A 25,718-nucleotide genomic window follows, 5' to 3' on the forward strand; every position below is an offset into this window, starting at 1 on the left:
AGACATAAAAAACAAAATGCCACTTTGGATCCGTCAGAAAAAAATTCCTGGGGACATAATTCAGTGTTTGGTGTATTGGTTCACAAAACCTCAGCAGGCCTTAAGGTCTCCATCAAAATGTGCATGAGTGGGCAAATGGGGAAATCTTTCAAAAGCAGAATATCCTAGGTATGTATTAGGCTGTAGCAGGTATGGATGAGCAGGTGAAGAGGCTGCAGGAATCTGGGAAAGTGTGTCCACATGAACTGTGAGATTCCGCATAGCCTAGACAAACTCCCGTTGACTTGATCAGAGTTACATTACCAGCCCCAGCAGATCATCCGTATACCATGGCAATGGTGTAGTTGCTGCTGCACTTTTGAGTTCCATGGTCTTCGGATTGTGTCAGGTTCACTTTGTGAAGTGGACCCACTAAGCCCACTTCCGGGTGGGCACATGGTCTCCAGGCATCGATGGCACGCTGGGAGAAAGGACGAGATACTCTCATGAATCAAGGAAGCAGCTGGACCGATTCAGTGAAGTCAGCAAGGAAAGTGTCACAGATTTACCACATCAGAGAGGTGCTGGAAGACCCCAGCATTTGATTTCTCCTACTCCTGCACTTTTTAGAAGCACTTCACCTTCATATTAAACGGTGCAAGTTTATTTTAGCAGTGCAAGGGTTAATCTGCTCTGTTGAGAGCTCCTGCATTAATGTCCTCAGCTGTTCATTGTTGGCCATGCTCCTGACCTATATATTCTGAGGAGTCCTGGAAAGCACTCATTGCCAGAGCTAGCTTATGCTGCACCGTTAGGAGATGGTGGTTTGTGGTTGTTGTCTGAGAAGTCATTTGATGGATTTATCTGAGACTGTTGCTAGGTTTTGGGTGTGTGCTAATTCCCCTCCTTTTCCTAATTTGGTTTTACCCCATCCTCCACTCTCTGTGTTTAACTCTGTTGTTTGTATGAGTATATTTGTATGATTGATGTTTTCCTTTATCCCTGTTTGTATTACCTTGTTAGTCTAGTTGGCGAATTATGGAACACTACTACTCCCCTCTTCCCTGGGTGGGGGAAGGGTACAGACTGAGGATGGATTCAGGAGCTAAGACAAGGTACATGGCTCCGGTGTCTTCACCATCATAAGTAATCTGGAGAACAGGGCGAGCTAGGGCACCCCTAGTGTTAGGGACAGGGAAGGAACCACTGGTCCTGGGACACCCAACAACAGAGTTGTGACACAGAATGCTCATTGTCTTGCAATTGTATGTGACTCAGATCATTCCTTCACTCGCTGTATTGTATTTGATCACTCATGTCACTTGCATCTCAAAAATATCTGTAGAATTCTACCTTTTCTTACCTTTGAGTCTGAAAAAACTTTTACTGTTGCTCTGATTCATTCTCGCTTGGACTATTGTAACTCTCTTCTAATCAGTCTCCCTCTTACTAAACTCTCCCTTCTCCAATCTATCATGAATGCAGCAGTTAGGATCATATTATTGTCCATCCGCTATACCAATGCCTATATCCTTTGCCAGCCATTGCACTGGTTGCCCATTGACTATAGAATCCAATAGAAACTTAATAAATTTACACCCAAATGTCTCCACAGTTCTGCATCACCCTACATCCCCTCCCTCATCTCTGTCTATCATCAAAATGGTCCTCACTTCTGCAAATGACCTAAGACTAACATCCTCTATAATAGGAACCTCCCTCTCCCATCTCCAAGACTTTTTTCGTGCTTCACCAGTTTACTGGAATGCACTACCCCATACAATCTTGTTAATTCCCAGTATCCACAGTTTCAAGTGTGACCTAAAAACATATTTCTCTAGACTAGCCTTTTGCCTCACCTCCCTAATCACCTTCCTAATCTACCTATCCCCTGTTGTCTGTTCCACACACTCAGTAGAACTTATACTTGTACACATACTGGCTTTTATATCACCCCTATGTCCTTATAGATTGTAAGCACTTAAGCAGGGCCCTCACTCCTCTTGATATGTGTTGAATTATGATACTCTGTATTTTCTTTATTCAGTATGTACCCTCTGAATTGTAAAGTTTTGCTTTATATGTTCATGCTTTAAAAACAAATTATTATTATGCATTTGTGGTGCCCCAGGGTCCTGGTCATCACAGTAGCATTGCTTTCCTCACGGGGAGAGTGATGTTACGCTTGAAGGCAAGAAGGGATAACTGCAACCAGGTACCACAAACATGCAACACATTCACACTCCAGGCCACCAGGGAAAACTTTTGATCCTTCTTGCTAGGTGACTCCCCATAGATATATATAACTGGTAGTCTGTAGGGAGAGTGAGTTCAGTTTTGCCAAGAAACAGACTGGATCAGTCTGAGGCAGAGGAAGGTTTTACGGAGCTGTGTAGCCGTAGTGCAGCAGTTCCTGTAAAGAGACATTTAGAAGGCCGAATTGATTGCAGCAAACGTACAGGAGAGCAAAGCACAGCAGAGAATACCAGGGGGAGACCAGCCCCGGGCAGGCTGCCTCCTTCTGAGGCGCAGAGACCAGAAGCCGGAACACCGAGGTTGTAAGGACCTCTATGACTTACATCAGAGATCGGCAGGACAGCCGAACTCCAAGTTACCTGTCTGACCTAACACCCAGGAGGCACAGTGGCACCCCTCAGAGGTCGGGGCGTGCTAGAGTCCCTATAAACAGCCTCAAGCCACCAGTCATACGGGTTATGTCCTATCCTATCCGGGGGACAGAGAGAGAGATAATATCTGTGAGATCCTTATGTGAAGCTTTAAGCAGTAAGGGACTACACCACCACGGCACTAGAGGAAGGCTTTTGATTTCCACCTGGGTAAGGGGACTCCTAACTTGCCTTCAAGCTGACCAGACCCTGCCTGCCCTGTGATCTGATGCTCTGGACTGTGGATGCTGAAGTCTTCAGTAAACCAAGGTAAAAAGACTGCAACCTTGTGTCCTCGTTCTTTACTGCACTCCTCACCATCTTCCATCTACTCCACGGGAGCCCTGGGGATATACTTCTCCTGTGGGAAGTTATACCATCTAGCTCCCATAACATCACCCCAGAGGCCCCCTTAAAGCAGCGCCGGTGCCCATTGACCGAACACCACAGGTGGCGTCACGAACATAAACTTTATTCCCTTTAAAGACCATTCCCTTTCACATGGGTGCCCAGGGCCACGGACCGGGTCGCCACCATGACATCCCCCTGTGAACACTGGACCCGGTACCAAGTACCCCACGCCCCTGGCGGGGTGACTCACATTATTTAGGATTCAAATACTATAAATGTCATCTCCATATCATATAAAGCCGTAAGGGGCAGATGAGCAAAAATTATGCAGCTCCTTTCCGAATTTTCCTGATGTCAAAGTTGGCAAATATTATTTAAAGTAAACCTACACAAAACGAAATAAGCCATATTTTGAAGAAAAGCAGAATCTGATCAATATAATCTGACTTCAGATCTCTGGAGTTTTCTGTTTTCCTATGATCTGATCTCGTAGTGAAGTTATTTGTGCCGTACAGTATAAAGTTCTCATCTCTCTACTTTTACACTTTGTCTTCTTCGACACTTTTCATTTTCTTTTTACTTTCACCACACTTGCTACTTTCCTTTGAGGAAAAGCTTGTTTTACCTTGTACATCTGCTAACCTGTCTGACACACAAGTCTGGAGCCTTTAATATTGCAGTGGGTATTTTTTTCGCCTCTGTTCTTGTACTTTGCTCGCTCGCCTCCACCCTGACATAGAATTCCATAAATATTTTAGCGTCCGTGAAATCTCAGCTCTTCCAAAATATATAACTTCAGCTTGTGGAGCGCAAGGATTCTGCCCGGATGTTTTTGAGCACATTGACTTATGATCAGAAGCAACAATATTCTCTGCAATTAGATCGTCTGCTACATTGTTTCGATTTGTAAATCTTCTAATGGATAAAGACATAGGGGTCTAAATAATGCAGAGAACCAGTACAACCTGTTCTGTATGTTGCTGGAAATGCCAAAAGTTATCAGGGGCTGGAGACTCCATTTGTGTCAGACAAACTTATTATTATTATTTATTTATATAGCACCATTGATTCCATGGTGCTGTACATGAGAATGGGTTACATACAAATTACAGATATCACTTACAGTAAACTAACAATGACAGACTGATACAGAGTTGCGAGGACCCTGCCCTTGCGGGCTTACATTCTACAGGATTATGGGAAATGAGACAATAGGTTGAGGGTTGCAGGAGCTCCGGTGTTGGTGAGGCAGTAGCTTCGGTAGTGGTGAGGAGGCAGCGGGGTCAGTGCAGGCTGTAGGCTTTCCTGAAGAGATGAGTTTTCAGGTTCCGTCTGAAGGATCCAAATGTGGTTGATAGTCGGACGTGTTGGGGCAGAGAATTCCAGAGGATGGGGGATATTCGGGAGAAGTCTTGGAGGTGGTTGGATGAGGAGCAAATAAGTGTGGAGGAGAGGAGGTCTTGGGGAGGACCGGAGATTACGTGAGGGAAGATATCGGGAGATTAGTTCAGAGATATATGGAGGAGACAGGTTATGGATGGCTTTGTAGGTCAGTATTAGTAATTTGAACTGGATACACTGAGGGAATGGGAGCCAGTGAAGAGATTTGCAGAGGGGGGAATCGGAGGAGTAGCGAGGAGAGAGATGGATTAGTCGGGCAGCAGAGTTGAGGAAGGACTGGAGAGATGCAAGGGTGTTAGCAGTGAGGCCGCAGATAAGGATGTTGCAGCAGTCTAGGCGGGAGATGATGAGGGCATGCACTAGCATTTTAGTAGATTGACAGTTGAGGAAAGGACTGATTCTGGAGATATTTTTGAGCTGGAGGTGACAGGAGGTGGACAGTGCTTGGATGTGTGGTTTGAAGGACAGGGTGGAGTCAAAGGTTACTCCGAGGCAGCGGACTTCCGGTAAGCATGATGTCGTTGATTGCAATAGCTAGGTCAGGTAAGGAAGATCTATGGGATGGAGGAAAGATGATGCGTTCAGATTTGTCCACATTGAGTTTGTGGAAGCGAGAAGAGAAGAAGGAGGATATGGCTGATAGACACTCTGGGATTCTGGACAGCAGAGCGGGGACGTCTGGGCCAGAGAGGTAGATCTGAGTGTCATCAGCATAGAGATGGTACTGGAGTCCATGGGACTTTGAGTTGTCCCAGGCCAAGTGTATAGATTGAGAAGAGTAGGGGTCCTAGAACAGAGCCTTGGGGGACTCCAACAGAGAGAGGGTGGGATGAGGAAGTAGTGTGGGAGAGGGAGATGCTGAATGTGCGGTTGGAAAGGTACGAGGAGATCCAGGATAGGGTGAGGTTTTTGATGCCAAAGGAGGAGAGGATCTGTAGTAGGAGGCAGTGGTCAACTGTGTCAAATGCAGAGGACAGGTCTAGAAGGAGGAGTACAGAGTATTGTCTGTTAGCTTTGGCGGTAAGTCATTAGTGATTTTGGTCAGGGCTGTCTCAGTTGAGAGATGGGGCGAAAACCAGATTGAAAAGAGCAAGTTAGATGAGAGGTGGGAGGAAAGTTCAGAGTGGACGTGCTGCTCCAGGAGTTTGGAAGTGAATGGGAGCAGCGATATTGGGCGATAGCTGGACATAGCAGTTAGATCGAGGGTTGGCTTTTTAAGGATAGGCATGATTGTGGCATTTTTGAAAGCAGAAAGGAAGGTGCCAGAAGTTAGTGATAGGTTGAAGGGATGGGATAAGTGTGGTGGTGAGGTTGGGGAGGAGGTGAGATGGGATGGGGTCGAGCGCACAGGTGGTGAGGTGCGATTTAGAGCGGAGACAATTAAGCCCCCCTTCAGTGATGTTACACTATATAAAGTATGTAAAAATAAAAACCCAAGAAAAACACACCAGAATGAGCATATACCTAGTAGTAAGTAAATAGTAACAGTACATATAAATAAAGTACTAAGTTAATACAATTTTGATTAAAAAAGCATAAAATCCATCCCACCGTGACAAGGTTTTAGTACTAGACACAGGTTAGGACTCTCCCCATGGGTACACCTTGTCGCAGTAGGATAGCTTTTATACTTTTTTAATCAGCATAGTGTTACCTAAGTACACTATGGTATTTACATGTACTATTACTATTTACTTATTTACTCACTACAGGGTCTATGCTCATTTTGTTTGTTTTTTTCCTCGGGTTTTATCTGCGAAATGACCACAGTGTGAACGTGCTCTTAGGCTACGTTCAGACTAGCGTTGTGCGCCGCTGCGTCGGCGACGCAACGCACAACGCACGCAAAAACGCGGCAAAATGCACGCAAAAACGCAACGCGTGCGTCGTTTTTTTGCCGAAAATCGGACGCAAGAAAAATGCAACTTGTTGCGTTTTCTTGGTCCGACGCTTGCGGCAAAAAAGACGCATGCGTCGCACATTGCAACAAACAAAAACGCATGCGTCCCCCATGTTAAACATAGGGGCACATGACGCGTGCGTCGCCGCTGCGTCGCCCGACGCTAACCCGACGCACACTAGCACAACGCTAGTCTGAACATAGCCTTATACATTGCACCTATACAAACTTAAGCTTCGGCTCATTTATTTGGCTTTGCTAAAGGGATATGCAACAAAAACATAGAAATTATCTCTCTGCCACTACAAAACTTTATGCAATCTTCTCCATAAATTTTATAGAGAACGTGGACGATTTCCTCTATACGCTGGCAAGTGACATCAGCAGCATGATCACATGACCTAACCAAGCTGCTGATGTCGCCCTGACCCGGCGGTCAGAGCTTTAATTCTACTTGTATCTGAAAGGTGCTAGTACAATTGCTTGTGTGAAAAAAACAAACTAACCAGTTGTAACAAGATAAATAAGAAAGACTAACAGTAAGGCCTCTTTCACACTTCCATCTTTCTGCTTACGTCGCAATCCGTCGATTTTTGAAATGCAGGATCCTGCAAAAAAATTTCTGCGTTTTCGCATAGACTTGTATTGCCGACTGATCGCAACGTATGGCCACACGTTGCGTCTGTCGTGTACTGGATGCGTCGGGTTTTGGTGGCCCGTCATCACAGAAAAACGTTCAAGGGAACGTTTTTCTGTACGTCGCATCCAGTGTTTCAGACTGCGCGTGCCCAGCAGGAAATATCGCCCTTACGATCTTTCCTGCTCGGCAATGCAGACGGAAGTGTGAAAGCAAACACTTCCGTCGGTATGTCCCGCCAACGCTTCATGACGGCCCTGTTCCGACGGAAGTGTGAAAGAAGCCTAAGTGAACAGCGGCATCTGCTGGACCAAAGTGAAAGTGAAAGTAAAAGAGAGAAAAATAATTGTGTTAGCAGGAACCAAATTGTGCTGGGACGTTTGCAGAGGGAATGAATTAAGCTGTTAGTCCTGATCAGGTGACACAGAAACTACTTCCTGAATATAAAGGACTGACCAGGCTGAGAAGGAGATTTGGTGCCAGAACCTGCACCAGGACATGTTGTATGCCTGCGAGGTGGGCTTGCAGTCACCATCAGAAGAGCCCGACAGTGGTCAGATGCCAGAGAAGGCTTAAGTTGTGAGGAAGAGTCATGCCACGCTCCAGTGGAAGGCTGTGATCAGAACCAAGCCTGGCCCAAGAGACGCCGTGGTTGAGTTACTGGGACATGCTTGGAGAGCAAGACAAGAAGGACATTGTGCGTCAGTGAGCGAGATTTGGGTGACTCCAGTCAAGGTGTGGTCTCCAGACTACGCTGGTCAAGTACTGAAGACCAGAGCAACACCGGTCAAGACCCAAAACCCAGGAGACGCCCGTCTGTGGTCAAGCGCCGAAGATACCCAAAGAATACACGACCGGAGACTTTCACCTCAGCTGGTGATTGGAGGACGCGAGTGAGCAGGGCCATTGCTTTCAGCACAGACTCACTGTATAGGGTGTTGGCAGGGGGAGGCTGCAGATGAGATGGGGCCTGCCTGACAGTAAAGAGCCCAAGAAAGTGTTATTAGACTTTGTCAGGACCTGGAAAGCTGCATGGGTGCCACAGAGACTGTTCCTGATAAATACAGTGTTTGCCCTCCTCCCCAGTTAGACCAAAGTTGGAACTGTAGACCCTGAGCTAATCTCGAGGACATATCTCTCGTAATGTACTAACCAATATATCTATATGTATTGTAAGATTACGCTACCTGAGTGTGTTGGGGAACACTCGCTTGGCACAAAATTCAAGCACTCAGGCACGGTACCTCACATGAGTCTGGTTTATTAAACTGCATAAACCATATGATGTACAGTCCATTGCAATACATTCCATGATACACCAAGCACCTACAGTTTATGAAGGTACCTGACGGGAGCTCCTGCTCCACCTGCTGACTCCTTGTCAGTCCTCTGGGAAAGCTGCCTTACGGGGATCACCAACTTGCCTGGCCGGCACACATCAGTTAGTTCAGAGCCACCGAAGGACTGTAGCTTCCCCAAACAGTAGCTATCACTGGCTCTGCAGATCCCGGTCCTCACCTCGTGCTATTCAGGGATCCGGTCCTACTCCCAGGACCTCCCAACACCCAGGTTACACAGGATCACACAGGTGGCCAGTCCGGGTACTATTCTGGACGTCCATCCCCAGCTGGGACCGTCCAATACCCAGGCCACCAGTAGCAAAGTCCCACCATGTGCTATTCAGGAAATCCCAGGATTATCCAACACAGGCTTCCAGGGCCTTGCACTGGCACCATTCAGATCCAAACACAGGAACCATGTGACCCACACCCTGGTCACATTACATACCTGTAACCACTCCCCTGGGTGGGAGTGTGGGTGTGTGTGGCTAGTCTGACCCTCCCATCTCTCATGACTAGCCCTGCCAATCTCCCATTAGAACTTACACATTTACATGTGGGACTACAGGTCCCAGACCATAACATAACTTTAGACTGACAGCGCAGAGTGTCCTCCTCTGCGACACACATACCGGCCAACTACAATTCTGCCGGACTTTGTCTCATCACAACTAGGGTTGAGCGAAACGGGTCGAACATTTTCAAAAGTCGCCGACTTTTGGCTAAGTCGGGGTTTCATGAAACCCGATCCGACCCCTGTGCGGGGTCGGCCATGCGGTACGCGACTTTCGCGCCAAAGTCGCGTTTCAATGACGCGAAAAGCGCCATTTCTCAGCCAATGAAGGTAAACGCAGAGTGTGGGCAGCGTGATGACATAGGTCCTGGTCCCCACCATCATAGAGAAGGGCATTGCAGTGATTGGCTTGCTGTCTGCGACGTCACAGGGGCTATAAAGAGGCGTTCCCGCCGACCGCCATCTTACTGCTGCTGATCTGAGCTTAGGGAGAGGTTGCTGCCGCTTTGTCAGAAGCAGGGATAGCGTTAGGCAGGGTCCATTAACCACAAAACCGCTTGTGCTGCAGCGATTTGCACTGTCCAACACCACCCTCGGTGTGCAGGGACAGTGGAAGTTTTTTTTTTTTTTTTTTTCCCCTCAGCGCTGTAGCTCATTGGGCTGCCCTAGAAGGCTCCCTGATAGCTGCATTGCTGTGTGTACGCCGCTGTGCAAACCAACTGCTTTTTTCAAAGCACAAATCCTCTTGTTCCTTCCTTTCTGCACAGCTATCTTTTTTGTTTGTCCACACTTTTTATTTCATTTGTGCATCAGTCCACTCCTTATTGCTGCCTGCCATACCTGGCTGAGATTACTGCAGGCAGGGAGATAGTAGCTGCCTGCCATACCTGGCTGAGATTACTGCAGGCAGGGAGATAGTAATTGTAGGACATTCCCTGTTTTTTTTTTTTTTTTTTTTTTTGGTGGGAGATTAAGATTGGCAATTTGGCATTTCTGCTAGAGTGCCATCCCTGTGTGTGCCATCTCTCTCACATAGTGGGCCATAGAAAGCCTTTTCATTTTTCTGTATTTTTTTTTGTGGGGTGTATAAATTCTCCCTGATAAAAATACAGTGGGAGATTAATATTGGCCTTTGGGCTTGTGTGCCAGTCCTGAGTGTGCCATCTCTCTCACAAATAGTGGGCCATAGAAAGCCTATTTTATTTTTTTTTGGGTTTTATAAATTCTCCCTGAAAAAAAGGGAGATTAATATTGGCCTCTGGGCTTGTGTGCCAGTCCTGAGCGTGCCATCTGTGCCAGCCCTGAGCGTGCCATCTCTCTCACAAATAGTGGGCCATAGAAAGCCTATTTATTTTTTTTTTTGGTTTTATAAATTCTCCCTGAAAAAAAGGGAGATTAATATTGGCCTCTGGGCTTGTGTGCCAGTCCTGAGCGTGCCATCTGTGCCAGCCCTGAGCGTGCCATCTCTCTCACAAATAGTGGGCCATAGAAAGCCTATTTAATTTTTTTTTTGTTTTATAAATTTTCCCTGAAAAAAGGGAGATTAATATTGGCCTCTGGGCTTGTGTGCCAGTTGTGAGCGTGCCATCTGTGCCAGTCCTGAGCGTGCCATCTCTCTCACAAATAGTGGGCCATAGAAAGCCTATTTAATTTTTTTTTTGGTTTTATAAATTTTCCCTGAAAAAAGGGAGATTAATATTGGCCTCTGGGCTTGTGTGCCAGTTGTGAGCGTGCCATCTGTGCCAGTCCTGAGCGTGCCATCTCTCTCACAAATAGTGGGCCATAGAAAGCCTATTTAAATATTTTTTTGGTTTTATAAATTCTCCCAGAAAAAAAGGGAGATTAATATTGGCCTCTGGGCTTCTGTGCCAGTCCTGAGCGTGCCATCTGTGCCAGTCCTGAGCGTCCCATCTCTCTCACAAATAGTGGGCCATAGAAAGCCTATTTTTTTTTTTTTTTGGGTTTTAGAAATTCTCCCTGGAAAAAAAAAGGGAGATTAATATTGCCCTTTGGGCTTGTGTGCCAGTACTAAGCGTTCCATCTCTCTCTCTCTCTCAGTCAGTGGGCCATAGAACGCCTATTTTTGGTTTTATTTGTTTTCTAAATTCTCCCTGAAAAAATCATTTTATTTTATTTGGTTTCTAAATTCTTCCTGATAAAATCATATTTTTTTTATTATTTTTTTTTCTAAAGTCTCCCTGAAAACAAAAAAAAAAAACAGTGGGAGATTAATATTGGCCTTTCTGCTTGTGTGCCAGTCTTGACTCCTGGGTGCGTCATCTCTCAGTCAGTGGGCCATAGAACGCCTATTTTTGGTTTTATTTGTTTTCTAAATTCTCCCTGAAAAAATCATTTTATTTTATTTGGTTTCTAAATTCTTCCTGATAAAATCATATTTTTTTTATTATTTTTTTTTCTAAAGTCTCCCTGAAAAAAAAAAAAAAAAAACAACCAAAAAAAACAGTGGGAGATTAATATTGGCCTTTCTGCTTGTGTGCCAGTCTTGACTCCTGGGTGTGCCATCTCTCTCTCTCTCTCTCTCTCTCTCTCTCTCTCTCCAATTGTGGTCCATAGAAAGCCTATATTTTTTTTCCTTGATTTGGGTTCTAAAATCTACCAGAGAAAATAACTACATCAATCATTGGTAGAAAAATATTGGCCTCTGGGTTTGTGTGCCACTCCTGACTCCTGTGTGCGTCATCTCTCAGTCAGTGGGCCATAGAACGCCTATTTTTGTTTTTATTTGTTTTATAAATTCTCCCTGAAAAAATCATTTTATTTTATTTGGTTTCTAAATTCTTCCTGATAAAATCATATTTTTTTTATTATTTTTTTTTCTAAAGTCTCCCTGAAAAAAAAAAAAAAAAAAACAAACAAAAAAAACAGTGGGAGATTAATATTGGCCTTTCTGCTTGTGTGCCAGTCTTGACTCCTGGGTGTGCCATCTCTCTCTCTCTCTCTCTCTCTCTCTCTCCAATTGTGGTCCATAGAAAGCCTATATTTTTTTTCCTTGATTTGGGTTCCAAAATCTACCAGAGAAAATAACTACATCAATCATTGGTAGAAAAATATTGGCCTCTGGGCTTGTGTGCCACTCCTGACTCCTGTGTGCGTCATCTCTCAGTCAGTGGGCCATAGAACGCCTATTTTTGTTTTTATTTGTTTTATAAATTCTCCCTGGAAAAATCATTTTATTTTATTTGGTTTCTAAATTCTTCCTGATAAAATCATATTTTTTTTATTATTTTTTTTTCTAAAGTCTCCCTGAAAAAAAAAAAAAAAAAACAAACAAAAAAAACAGTGGGAGATTAATATTGGCCTTTCTGCTTGTGTGCCAGTCTTGACTCCTGGGTGTGCCATCTCTCTCTCTCTCTCTCTCTCTCTCCAATTGTGGTCCATAGAAAGCCTATATTTTTTTTCCTTGATTTGGGTTCCAAAATCTACCAGAGAAAATAACTACATCAATCATTGGTAGAAAAATATTGGCCTCTGGGCTTGTGTGCCACTCCTGACTCCTGTGTGCGTCATCTCTCAGTCAGTGGGCCATAGAACGCCTATTTTTGTTTTTATTTGTTTTATAAATTCTCCCTGGAAAAATCATTTTATTTTATTTGGTTTCTAAATTCTTCCTGATAAAATCATATTTTTTTTATTATTTTTTTTTCTAAAGTCTCCCTGAAAAAAAAAAAAAACAAAAAAAAAAAACAAAACCCCCAAAAAAATGGGAGATTAATATTGGCTTTTCTGCTTGTGTGCCAGTCTTGACTCCTGGGTGTGCCATCTCTCTCTCTCTCTCTCTCTCTCTCCAATTGTGGTCCATAGAAAGCCTACATTTTTTTTCCTTGATTTGGGTTCCAAAATCTACCAGAGAAAATAACTCCATCAATCATTGGTAGAAAAATATTGGCCTCTGGGCTTGTGTGCCACTCCTGATTCCTGTGTGCGTCATCTCTCACTCAGTGGCCCATAGAAAGCATATAGTTTGTTACATTTGTTTTCTAAATTCTCCCTGCAAAAATCTATTTTTTTTTTTTTGGGGGGTTTCTAAAGTGTTCCTGAAAAAAATAAAAATAAAAAAAAAATAATAGTGTGACATTAATATTAACATTTGTGCTTCAGTGACAGTCCTGCGTGTGGGGCATCTCTCTAATTTGCAGCCACCAAAAAAAGAGTGTGTAACATTGGGCCTGATTTTCGCTGTGGTCTCACCAACCTGTAAAGGGGTAGCTAAATCATACTGAAGTTATAGCTCACCGTGTAAGTTGTGTGACTGCAACAAATAACGTTAGTTTGGTTACGTTTTTAAAACAATGAGGAAGTCTAGTGGAAGAGGTCGTGGCCGGGGGCGTTCATTGTCAGCTGGTAATGAGGGTAGTGGTAGTGGTGGAGCATCAGGTGGTCGTGGGGAAAAAAATATTGCACCTAAGTCTGGAGCTGTGGAGCCAGGTTCGTCGTCCGGCTACACAAGGCCTCGAACGCTCCCTTTTCTGGGATTAGGAAAACCGCTTTTAAAGCCGGAGCAGCAAGAGCAAGTTTTGGCTTATCTTGCTGACTCAGCCTCTAGCTCTTTTGCCTCCTCTCGTGAAACTGGTAAAAGTAAAAGCAGCGCGTCGTTAGTGGATGTTCACGGTCAGGGACAAGTCACTTCCTTGTCCTCTTCAGCAAAAAGAACAACAGAGAAGAATGCAGCAGGCGACACAATGGGTTACTCCATGGAGCTCTTTACACATACCGTCCCTGGCTTAGAAAGTGAAGCAGTTAACAGTCCATGCCCATTACAAGTTGAATCTGACATGGAGTGCACTGACGCACAGCCACAGCCAGACTACTATGCTGGTCCTTTGACTCAGACCACAACATTGCCCTCGCAGGGTGCTGATCAAGAATCAGACCCTGATGAGACTATGTTGCCCCATCACGAACGCTATACCACCGAACGACACGGTGACACAGACGAAGTTGCGCAGGAGGTACAAGAAGAGTTATTAGATGACCCAGTTCTTGACCCCGATTGGCAGCCATTGGGGGAACAGGGTGCAGGCGGCAGCAGTTCTGAAGCAGAGGAGGAGGAGGGGCCGCAGCAGGCATCAACATCGCCACAGGTTCCATCTGCCGGGCCCGTATCTTGCCCAAAACGCGTGGCAAAGCCAAAACCTGGTGGAGGACAGCGTGGCCATCCGGTTAAAGCTCAGTCTGCAATGCCTGAAAAGGTATCCGATGCTAGAAAGAGTGCAGTCTGGCATTTTTTTAAACAACATCCAATTGATCAGCGCAAAGTCATCTGTCAAAAATGTTCTACTTCCTTAAGCAGAGGTCAGAATCTGAAAAGTCTCAATACTAGTTGCATGCATAGACATTTAACCACCATGCATTTGAAAGCTTGGACTAACTACCAAACGTCCCTTAAGGTTGTTGCACCCTCGGCCAATGAAGCTAGTCATCAACGCAACATCCCTTCCGGCAGTGTAGGACCACCATTTAGCGCACCACCTGCTGTATCTGTGCAGGTATCTTTGCCAGGCCAAAGCAGTCAGGGTCAGGGAATCACCAGTTTCGTAGTAGGAAACACTGCATCTAGGGCACCGGCGGCAACAATACCATCTCCCACCGTCTCTCAGTCTGCCATGTCCACCGGCACCCCCGCTAGTTCCACGATCTCCAGCTCTCCAGTCCAGCTCACCCTACATGAGACTATGGTTAGAAAAAGGAAATACTTAGCCTCGCATCCGCGTACACAGGGTTTGAACGCCCACATAGCTAGACTAATCTCGTTAGAGATGATGCCCTACCGGTTAGTTGAAAGCGAAGCTTTCAAAGACCTGATGGACTACGCTGTACCACGCTACGAGCTACCCAGTCGACACTTTTTTTCCAGAAAAGCCATCCCAGCCCTCCACCAGCATGTTAAAGAGCGCATCGTCCATGCACTCAGGCAATCTGTGAGCACAAAGGTGCACCTGACAACAGATGCATGGACCAGTAGGCATGGCCAGGGACGTTACGTGTCCATCACGGCACACTGGGTAAATGTGGTGGATTCAGGGTCCACAGGGGACAGCAAGTTTGGGACAGTTCTGCCTAGCCCACGGTCTAGTAAACAGTTGTCTGTAGCCGTTCGCACCCCCTCCTCCTCCTCCTCCTCCTCGTCCTCCTGCAGAAGCAAGAGCTCGTCCACAGACCGCAGTCGCACAAACACTCCATCCGCACCTGCCACTGTTGCACACCAGGTCTCCCATTATGGGGCAGCTACTGGCATACGTCAGCAGGCTGTATTGGCTATGAAGTGTTTGGGCGACAATAGACACACCGCGGAAGTTCTGTCCGAGTTCTTGCAGCAAGAAACGCAGTCGTGGCTGGGCACTGTAGATCTTGAGGCAGGCAAGGTAGTGAGTGATAACGGAAGGAATTTCATGGCTGCCATCTCCCTTTCCCAACTGAAACACATTCCTTGCCTGGCTCACACCTTAAACCTGGTGGTGCAGTGCTTCCTGAAAAGTTATCCGGGGTTATCCGACCTGCTCCTCAAAGTGCGTGGACTTTGCGCACATATCCGCCGTTCGCCTGTACACTCCAGCCGTATGCAGACCTATCAGCGTTCTTTGAACCTTCCCCAGCATCGCCTAATCATAGACGTTGCAACAAGGTGGAACTCAACACTGCACATGCTTCAGAGACTGTGCGAACAGAGGCGGGCTGTTATGTTTTTGTGGGAGGATACACATACACGGGCAGGCAGTAGGATGGCAGACATGGAGTTGTCAGGTGTGCAGTGGTCGAAGATTCAAGACATGTGTCAAGTCCTTCAGTGTTTTGAGGAATGCACACGGCTGGTTAGTGCAGACAACGCCATAATAAGCATGAGCATCCCCCTAATGCGTCTGCTGATGCAAAGTTTGACGCACATAAAGGATCAGGCGTCTGCACCAGAGGAAGAGGAAAGCCTTGATGACAGTCAGCGATTGTCTGGTCAGGGCAGTGTACATGACGAGGTACCGGGCGAAGAGGAGGTGGAGGATGAGGAGGATGATGGGGATGAGTATATTTTTAATGAGGAAGCTTTCCCGGGGGCACGGGAAATTGGTGGCGTGGCAAGGCCGGGTTCTGGTTTTTTGAGGGACACAAGTGACGTAGATTTGCCTGCAACTGCCCCTCAACCAAGCACAACCGCAGATTTGACAACGGGAACTTTGGCCCACATGGCGGATTATGCCTTGCGTATCCTCAAAAGGGACACACGCATTACAAAAATGATGAACGATGACGATTACTGGTTGGCCTGCCTCCTTGATCCTCGCTATAAAGGCAAATTGCAAAATATTATGCCACATGAGAACTTGGAACTAATATTAGCAACAAAACAATCAACTCTTGTTGACCGTTTGCTTCTGGCATTCCCTGCACACAGCGCCCGTGATCGTTCTCACACGAGCTCCAGGGGCCAGCAGACCAGAGGTGTTAGAGGGGCAGAAATCAGAAGTGGCGTTGGCCAGAGGGGTTTTCTGACCAGGTTGTGGAGTGATTTTTCTATGACCGCAGACAGGACAGGTACTGCAGCATCAATTCAAAGTGACAGGAGACAACATTTGTCCAGTATGGTTACAAACTATTTTTCATCCCTTATCGACGTTCTCCCTCAACCGTCATTCCCATTTGATTACTGGGCATCCAAATTAGACACCTGGCCAGAATTGGCAGAATATGCATTGCAGGAGCTTGCTTGCCCGGCAGCTAGTGTCCTATCAGAAAGAGTATTCAGTGCTGCAGGTTCAATACTAACAGAAAAAAGGACTCGTCTGGCTACCCAAAATGTAGATGATCTAACCTTCATTAAAATGAACCACAACTGGATTTCAAAATCTTTTGCCCCACCCTGCCCGGCTGACACCTAGCTTTCCTATGAAAAGGTCTTGCCTGTGGACTATTCTGAATGACTTTTCCAATCTCGTAATTTTCTTCACCTGATTGTCCAGCATACGACATGTTTCCACCTCACGAAATGGCCAAACTCCCCACACGGGGCCGTGCTATCGCCACTTTGCGCTTGGACCCTTGAGAGTGCTGTTTGTCTGAAGAGGTGGGTGTGGCCGCTTTTGGTCGACGGCACTGCCACTGGGTCCCTCATAGTACAATAAAGTGTCTCTGGCGGTGGTGGTGCGCACCCAACGTCAGACACACCGTTGTAATATGAGGGGCCCTGTGCCTGTACCGCCGGCCACAAGACAGTTCCCCCCCCCAGCTCAAACAGTGCTCTACCACTAGCAAAATTATCTCTCACAGCTTCACCAATGTGTAGTCTAGGCGCTGACATCCTTCAATGCCTGGCACTGACAATACCATTGTTTTGACATTTTTGTTATGTTAGGCCTTCGAAGCCTGTCTGCGGTCCCTTCTTTCTACAACTACTACACTGACCAGGCCACTGCTGGCCGTGTTACCCTGGAACCAATTTAAAAGTGCCTACAGTCAGCCCAATTTTGTTATGTTAGGCCTTCGAAGACTGTCTGCCGTCACTCCTTCCACTAGACTTCCACTGACCATACACTGCTGCCCATGTACCCCTGGAACCAATTTAAAGTGCCTACAGCCAGCCCAATTTTGTTATGTTAGGCCTTCGAAGCCTGTCTGCGGTCACTCCTTCCACTAGACTTCCACTGACCAGACCACTGCTGCCCGTGTACCCCTGCAACCAATTTAAAAGTGCCTACAGCCAGCCCAAGTTTGTTATGTTAGGCCTTGGAAGCCTGTCTGCGGTCACTCCTTCCACTAGACTTCCACTGACCAGACCACTGCTGCCCGTGTACCCCTGGAACCAATTTAAAAGTGCCTACAGCCAGCCCAAGTTTGTTATGTTAGGCCTTGGAAGCCTGTCTGCGGTCACTCCTTCCACTAGACTTCCACTGACCAGACCACTGCTGCCCGTGTACCCCTGGAACCAATTTAAAAGTGCCTACAGCCAGCCCAAGTTTGTTATGTTAGGCCTTCGAAGCCTGTCTGCGGTCACTCCTTCCACTAGACTTCCACAGACCAGACCACTGCTGCCCGTGTACCCCTGGAACCAATTTAAAAGTGCCTACAGCCAGCCCAAGTTTGTTATGTTAGGCCTTGGAAGCCTGTCTGCGGTCACTCCTTCCACTAGACTTCCACTGACCAGACCACTGCTGCCCGTGTACCCCTGGAACCAATTTAAAAGTGCCTACAGCCAGCCCAAGTTTGTTATGTTAGGCCTTCGAAGCCTGTCTGCGGTCACTCCTTCCACTAGACTTCCACAGACCAGACCACTGCTGCCCGTGTACCCCTGGAACCAATTTAAAAGTGCCTACAGCCAGCCCAAGTTTGTTATGTTAGGCCTTGGAAGCCTGTCTGCGGTCACTCCTTCCACTAGACTTCCACTGACCAGACCACTGCTGCCCGTGTACCCCTGGAACCAATTTAAAAGTGCCTACAGCCAGCCCAAGTTTGTTATGTTAGGCCTTCGAAGCCTGTCTGCGGTCACTCCTTCCACTAGACTTCCACAGACCAGACCACTGCTGCCCGTGTACCCCTGGAACCAATTTAAAAGTGCCTACAGCCAGCCCAAGTTTGTTATGTTAGGCCTTGGAAGCCTGTCTGCGGTCACTCCTTCCACTAGACTTCCACTGACCATACACTGCTGCCCATGTACCCCTGGAACAAATTTAAAAGTGCCTACAGCCAGCCCAAGTTTGTTATGTTAGGCCTTCGAAGCCTGTCTGCGTCCCGTTCTTTCAACTACAACTACACTGACCAGGCCACTGATGGCCGTGTTCCCCTGGAACCAATTTTAACTTGCCTACAGCCAGCCCAATGTTAGGCCTTTGATGCCTGTCTGCCGTCACTCCTTCCACTAGGCCTCCACTGACCTGTCTATTGCTGCCCGTGTACCCCTTGAACCAACATCATTAAATATAAAAAAAATTAATTTGATTATAAAAAATAAGATCGTGTTGAGATCTCAAATGCAGACATTTTAACAATCAAAACAAACACACAACAAATATCTGGAACTGTACTACAAAGGTCCAACAGCTACAATTTCTTTCTCCTGCAAGAAGTTAACTGAAAGTTTTTTGGAGTTGTTAACACAGATATGGCATCCACCGAGTGTTGTCCTGTCGCGTCTCCTTTAAATTATTTCCAATAAGATGTTAAACTATTAATTTAATAAAATCAATAATTAAAAAAATAATTGAGTAAGTCAAAAGCACATTGCAAATAAACATTAATTACAAATCAAGAAGCATGGCGCGTCCGAGGGTGAGTAGATACCGAATAAGAATATAATCACCCTCGGACGCGCAATGCTTATTTACAACAGCCTTCCATCCTAAGAATCAGCCCTTCCGTGGTGTAGAGAGAGGTTGTGTTACACTCCAAGGTGTTCCCCAGGTTGCCTTTCCTGAGCTTCGATCTTCCGGCTCTCGTTTAGTAGCTGTTGGAAACTACGCTGCATTAGGCCTACTAATTGTGTATGGGTGAAACAGTGGCGCATCTGCGGTCCCTCCTTCCACTAGGCCTCCACTGACCTGTCTACTGCGGCCCGTGTACCCCTTGAACCAACCTAATAAAATATTTAAAAAATTAATTTGATTATAAAAAATAAGATCGTGTTGAGATCTCAAATGCAGACATTTTAACAATCAAAACAAACACACAACAAATATCTGGAACTGTACTACAAAGGTCCAACAGCTACAATTTCTTTCTCCTGCAAGAAGTTAACTGAAAGTTTTTTGGAGTTGTTAACACAGATATGGCATCCACCGAGTGTTGTCCTGTCGCGTCTCCTTTAAATTATTTCCAATAAGATGTTAAACTATTAATTTAATAAAATCAATAATTAAAAAAATAATTGAGTAAGTCAAAAGCACATTGCAAATAAACATTAATTACAAATCAAGAAGCATGGCGCGTCCGAGGGTGAGTAGATACCGAATAAGAATATAATCACCCTCGGACGCGCAATGCTTATTTACAACAGCCTTCCTTCCTAAGAATCAGCCCTTTCGTGGTGTAGAGAGAGGTTGTGTTACACTCCAAGGTGTTCCCCGGGTTGCCTTTCATGAGCTTCGATCTTCCGGCTCTCGTTTAGTAGTTGGTGGAAAAGTACACAGCATTAGGCCTACAAAATGGGTATGGGGTGGAGAGAGATGGTGTGTTACACTCCAAGGTGTTCCCCAGGTTGCCTTTCCTGAGCTTCGATCTTCATGCTCTCGTTTAGTAGGTGTCGGAAAGTAGGCTGCATTAGGCCTACAAATTGGGTATGGGGTGGAGAGAGATGGTGTGTTACACTCCAAGGTGTTCCCCAGGTTTCCTTGCCATTGCTTCGGTCTTCCGACTCTCGTTTAGTAGTTGTAGAAAAGTACACAGCATTAGGCCTACAAAATGGGTATGGGGTGGAGAGAGATGGTGTGTTACACTCCAAGGTGTTCCCCAGGTTGCCTTTCCTGAGCTTCGATCTTCATGCTCTCGTTTAGTAGGTGTCGGAAAGTAGGCTGCATTAGGCCTACAAATTGGGTATGGGGTGGAGAGAGATGGTGTGTTACACTCCAAGGTGTTCCCCAGGTTTCCTTGCCATTGCTTCGGTCTTCCGACTCTCGTTTAGTAGTTGTAGAAAAGTACACAGCATTAGGCCTACAAAATGGGTATGGGGTGGAGAGAGATGGTGTGTTACACTCCAAGGTGTTCCCCAGGTTGCCTTTCCTGAGCTTCGATCTTCATGCTCTCGTTTAGTAGGTGTCGGAAAGTAGGCTGCATTAGGCCTAAAAAATGGGGAATGGGGTGGAGAGAGATGGTGTGTTACACTCCAAGGTGTTCCCCAGGTTTCCTTGCCATTGCTTCGGTCTTCCGACTCTCGTTTAGTAGTTGTAGAAAAGTACACTGCATTAGGCCTAAAAAATGGGTATGGGGTGGAGAGAGATGGTGTGTTACACTCCAAGGTGTTCCCCAGGTTGCCTTTCCTGAGCTTCGATCTTCATGCTCTCGTTTAGTAGGTGTCGGAAAGTAGGCTGCATTAGGCCTACAAATTGGGTATGGGGTGGAGAGAGATGGTGTGTTACACTCCAAGGTGTTCCCCAGGTTTCCTTGCCATTGCTTCGGTCTTCCGACTCTCGTTTAGTAGTTGTAGAAAAGTACACAGCATTAGGCCTACAAAATGGGTATGGGGTGGAGAGAGATGGTGTGTTACACTCCAAGGTGTTCCCCAGGTTGCCTTTCCTGAGCTTCTATCTTCAGGCTCTCATTAAATTGTGGTTAAATGGAACAACTGCATTTGGCGTACTAGTTGGTTTGGGGCCTACTATCGGTGTCTGCCACTCCTTGCTGTTCTCCTCCACTGAACAAAGCTGTGCCGCCTGTTTACTACGGTTGCCAATTTTGAACTGCATTTCGACTACTTACTGATTTGGCCCTACTCTCTGTGTCAGCCTCTCATTCCAGTTGTCCTCCACTGCAATGCCCCCTGGTTATTCCTGTGTTACCAATTTTGAACTGCATTTAGCCCACTTTCTTCTTTGGGCCTATATCTGTGTTTCCACTTCATCGTGCCCATTGCCCAGCCAGTGATAGATGAGTCTGCTGGTACATTGACCCATAACGCAACATTCCCCGTGCACGCTACACAACAACATTGTGACCCTGCTGAAAGTCAGGTTGCTCTTCCCGCATACCATACCACCTTACACGGGGACAAAGAGGAAGGTGCAGATGAAAGTGCAGGTTCCTTCATCAGGTGGGGGGAGGAATACTAGTTGGCGACGTCACTGGCACAGGGCCTCTCATAGTACGCAAAAGTGTTGCTGCCGGTGGGAGGCGCCCCCGCCGTGCAAACACACCGCTGTACTTTGAGGGGCCCTGTGCCAGTGCCAATGCCAACGAGTGGGCCCCCCCTGCTTGCTCAGGTTCACAGCACTTGCAAAGTTGAAATACTTACCTCTCCCTGCTCCACTGCCGTGACGTGGTCCAGATTTCCTGGGCCCACTAATTACTTGAACCAGCCCTACCCCCCACAACTTTAGCCAAATGACCCCCAATTTCAAATGCCTTCCAATTATTATAAGGTAAATTACGCTTGACAAGCTTCATTAAGAAGAATGGATGGTTTTGACATTAAAATGGGCACTCTAGGTGTTTTCCTGGCCCCCACTCACTGCCGACTATGCTGCCCCATTGACTTGCATTGGGTTTCGTGTTTCGGTCGATCCCGACTTTACGTCATAATCGGCCGATTTCACTCGACCCGACTTTGGACATAGTCGGGTTTCGCAAAACCCGGCTCGACTCTAAAAAGGTCAAGGTCGCTCAACTCTAATCACAACTATGCCTCCAAGTGCATCTTGAAGTGCACATGCTGCGCCCCCTGGCTGTAACATTGGTCACTGCACCACAGTATATAATTGCCTGTTGCTTGTAAATGACACTGTGAAAATTGTTCTTGTGCATTTATCTGTGATAATAATATTTCCCCCATTTAACCCTGTTAGGCTACTTTCACACTAGCGTTAACTGCAATCCGACACAATGCGTCGTTTTGCAGAAAAAACGCATCCTGCAAAAGTGCTTGCAGGATGCGTTTTTTCCCCATAGACTTGTATTGACGACGCATTGCGACAGATTGCCACACGTCGCATCCGTCGTGCGACGTAAGCGTCGTGCTTTGGCAGACCGTCGGGAGCAAACAACGCTACATGTAACGTTTTTTGCTCCTGACGGACTGCTTTTTCCGACCGCGCATGTGCGGCCGGAACTCCGCCCCCACTTCCCCGCACCTCACAATGGGGCAGCGGATGCGCCGGAGAAATGCATCCACTGCCTCCGTTGTGCAGTGCGTTAAACGCTAGCGTCGGAATCTCTGCCCGACGCATTGCATCGGGGAGATTCCGACGCTAGTGTGAAAGTAGCCTTAGGCCACTTTCACACATCAGGTTTTTTGTTTCAGGCACAATCCAACTAATGTTGTAAAACGGATCCGTTGCACATAGTGAAAAAATTGATGCAACGGATCCGTTTTTCTGCCGGATCCGGTTTTTATTTTTAACATGGAGTTTACAGTGACTTTCTGGAAAAAAGGAGAGAGAGAGAGAGAGATAGAAGAGAGAGAGAGAGCAAGAGACCCCAGAACGGAAAATATGCATGATTTCAATGGAAAATGCTTGGAAAACCGGATCAGCACGCCGGATTGATTGTTTCACATCTCCGTTTCACGTGTTTTTGGCCGGTTCCATCACTGTGCGCTTTTTTGGCCGAACAAAAAAAGTTCCTCTGGACGTTTTCTCCGTCCACTGGAAACGACTATTTGGACAGATCTGGAAAAAAACGGATGAAACGTCAGCCCATCAGGCACAATCCGGAAATGCAAGTCTATGAGAAAAAAACGGATCCGGCATAAAAAAAACATCCGTTTTTTTCAAAACTTGCCAGATTGTGCCTAAAACAAAAAATCTGATGTGTGAAAGTAGCGTTAAGTGAATAAAGTAGAAGTAGATTGTTGTCTCCGCAGTTGCCTTCAGATTACCTGTTTACATTAGCATGAGCAAGGCTCAAACTGTCTGTCTTCTTCTCCTCCTGGTCATCTTTCTAGTGGCCAGGCCACATCCTCAACTAGTGCATGGTTATTACAATCATATAATAAAAATAATAATTTTATTTCTATAGCACCTCCATATTCCGCAGCACTTTACATTTTAGAGGGGACTTGTACAGACAAAAGACATTATGGCAAAACAGGAATCACATAAATCAACATATACCAAGAGGAATGATGGCCCGGCTCACAAATTTACAATCTATGAGGAAATAGGGGAGGCACGAAAGGTGGATGGTAACAGTTGCTTTCATTGTTCTGACCAGCCTTATTGTAAGAAATCGGGTGTTCATGTAATGCTGCATGAACTGGTTGTCAGACAGAATATGTAAAAGTACAGACACAGAGGGCTATTAACTGCATAAAGCGTGTGAGAACATGATACAAGGAAACTGGTTATGGTAAAAAATTTGAATGGGCAATACAGGGACAGTTAGATTAATGTGTTGAGGCAGTAGGCCAGTGTGAAGAAATGTGTTTTAAGGACAGGCATAAAACTGTGGGTATAAGGGATTAATCGAATTTTCTTGGGTAGTGCATTCCAAAGAATTGGTGCAGCACATGAGAAGTCTTGGAGATGGGAGTGGGAGGTTCTGATTATTGAGGATGTTAACCTCAGGTCATTAGTAGAACGGAGGGCACAGGTAGGGTAGTAGACTGAGACTATGGAGAAGATGTGGGTGAGAGTGATAAGTTTATATTGAATTCTGGAGTGGATGGGTAACCAGTGTAATGACTGGCACAAGGTAATGGCATCGGTGTAACGATTGGTGAGGAATATGATCCTGGCTGCAGCATTCAGGACAGATTGGAGAGGGGAGAGTTTCGTAAGAGGGAGATTAGTAGAGAGTTATAATAGATCAGATGAGAATGAAAATGTGAAACAGTGAGAGTTTTTGCAGAGTCGAAAGTAAGAAAAGGTCGAATTCTAGAAATGTTTTTGAGGTGCAGATAAGAAAAGTGGGCCAGTGATCGGATGTGGGGGGGTGAATGAAAGTTCTGAATCAAGTATAACGTCAAGACAGCGGGCATGTTGCTGGGGAGTAATGGTAGAGCCACATGCAGAAATGGCAATGTTGGGTATAGGTAGGTCAGTAGAGGGAGGAAACACAAGGAGATCAGTTTTTTACAGGTTCAGTTTCAGATAGAGGGAGGACATGATGTTGGAGACAGCGAACATACAATCACTGGTGTTTTCTAAAAAGGCAGGCATGATATCAGGAGTAGAGGTGTATAATTGGGTGTCATCAGCATAGAGATGGTATTGGAGACCAAATCTACTGATTGTTTGTCCAATAGGGGCAGTATACAAAGAGAAGAGGAGGCGGCCTAGAACTGATCCTTGAGTAACCCCAACAGTAAGGGGAAGATGAGAGGAAGAGGAACCAGCAAAAGAAACAGTGAAGGAGCAGTCAGAGAGGTAGGAGGAGAACCAGGAGAGAACGGTGTCCTTGAGGCCGTTGTAGCGGAGCATAATCATCATCCTCACCTACTGCTGTCCATATTTTTTATCTTCTTCCTCCACTGCGTCATTAGCCATATGTGTGCTTAGGAGACATCCGTTCAATCTTACTCTTTTGTGGATACTTGAATCCCATATATCTAAGTTCACCACAATTGCTGACGTATCATGTGGTTTGTACTTCCTTTTGCTAACTGACAGTGTGAGCTTGGCCTCAATGGAAAACATACTTAGCCTCCATCATTTCTTGAAAAAAGGTGTTCCTACTTTGTACTTTCATGAGTCAGAGACCTTTTCATTGTGCTGCAAGGTGCAGCAAGGAGTCGACAGCAGCAATTATGGCCAGGGTCTTTAACCCCTTTCTGACCTCGGACGGGATAGTACATCCGAGGTCAGCTCCCCTGCTTTGATGTGGGCTCCGGCGGTGACGCCCCTAGAAGAAGCTAGAGGGCAAAACGCACCTTGGGGCACGGAGGGTTGTTCACCGGCACAAGTTTCTCTATCACGGCTACCATGGAGGTAAGGTGATGGTGCTTTTATTACCACTTTTGGGAACAAGTTTATTACATACCTTTTTCTTATGATTTAGAATTAAGGTGCTCAACAATTGCTTTATGTCTATCTTTAATAGTGAGCAATTAGGATGCTTTTCAGCATCTAAATAATCCCTTTAGTACAATACTAGATGGTAGCATAGAATTGTGAGCAACTAGGATGCTATTTAGCACCTGAACTATTCGTTAAGATCTTCATATCTTTAAAGCCAACGAAAGAATTTATATATATACAGTGGGGCAAAAAAGTATTTAGTCAGTCAGCAATAGTGCAAGTTCCACCACTTTAAAAGATGAGAGGCGTCTGTATTTTACATC

General features: G+C 45.9%; 1 protein-coding gene across 1 annotated transcript in view; it reads left to right on the forward strand.

Moving 5' to 3' along the window:
• SLC30A8 (solute carrier family 30 member 8) overlaps nt 1–25,718 on the forward strand; it is a 190,739-nt gene that overhangs the window by 14,878 nt on the left and 150,143 nt on the right. The gene's annotated exons all lie outside the window — the stretch shown is intronic.

This window comes from Ranitomeya imitator, chromosome 6 (genome assembly GCF_032444005.1).
Source record: "Ranitomeya imitator isolate aRanImi1 chromosome 6, aRanImi1.pri, whole genome shotgun sequence".
Lineage (NCBI taxonomy): Eukaryota > Metazoa > Chordata > Amphibia > Anura > Dendrobatidae > Ranitomeya > Ranitomeya imitator.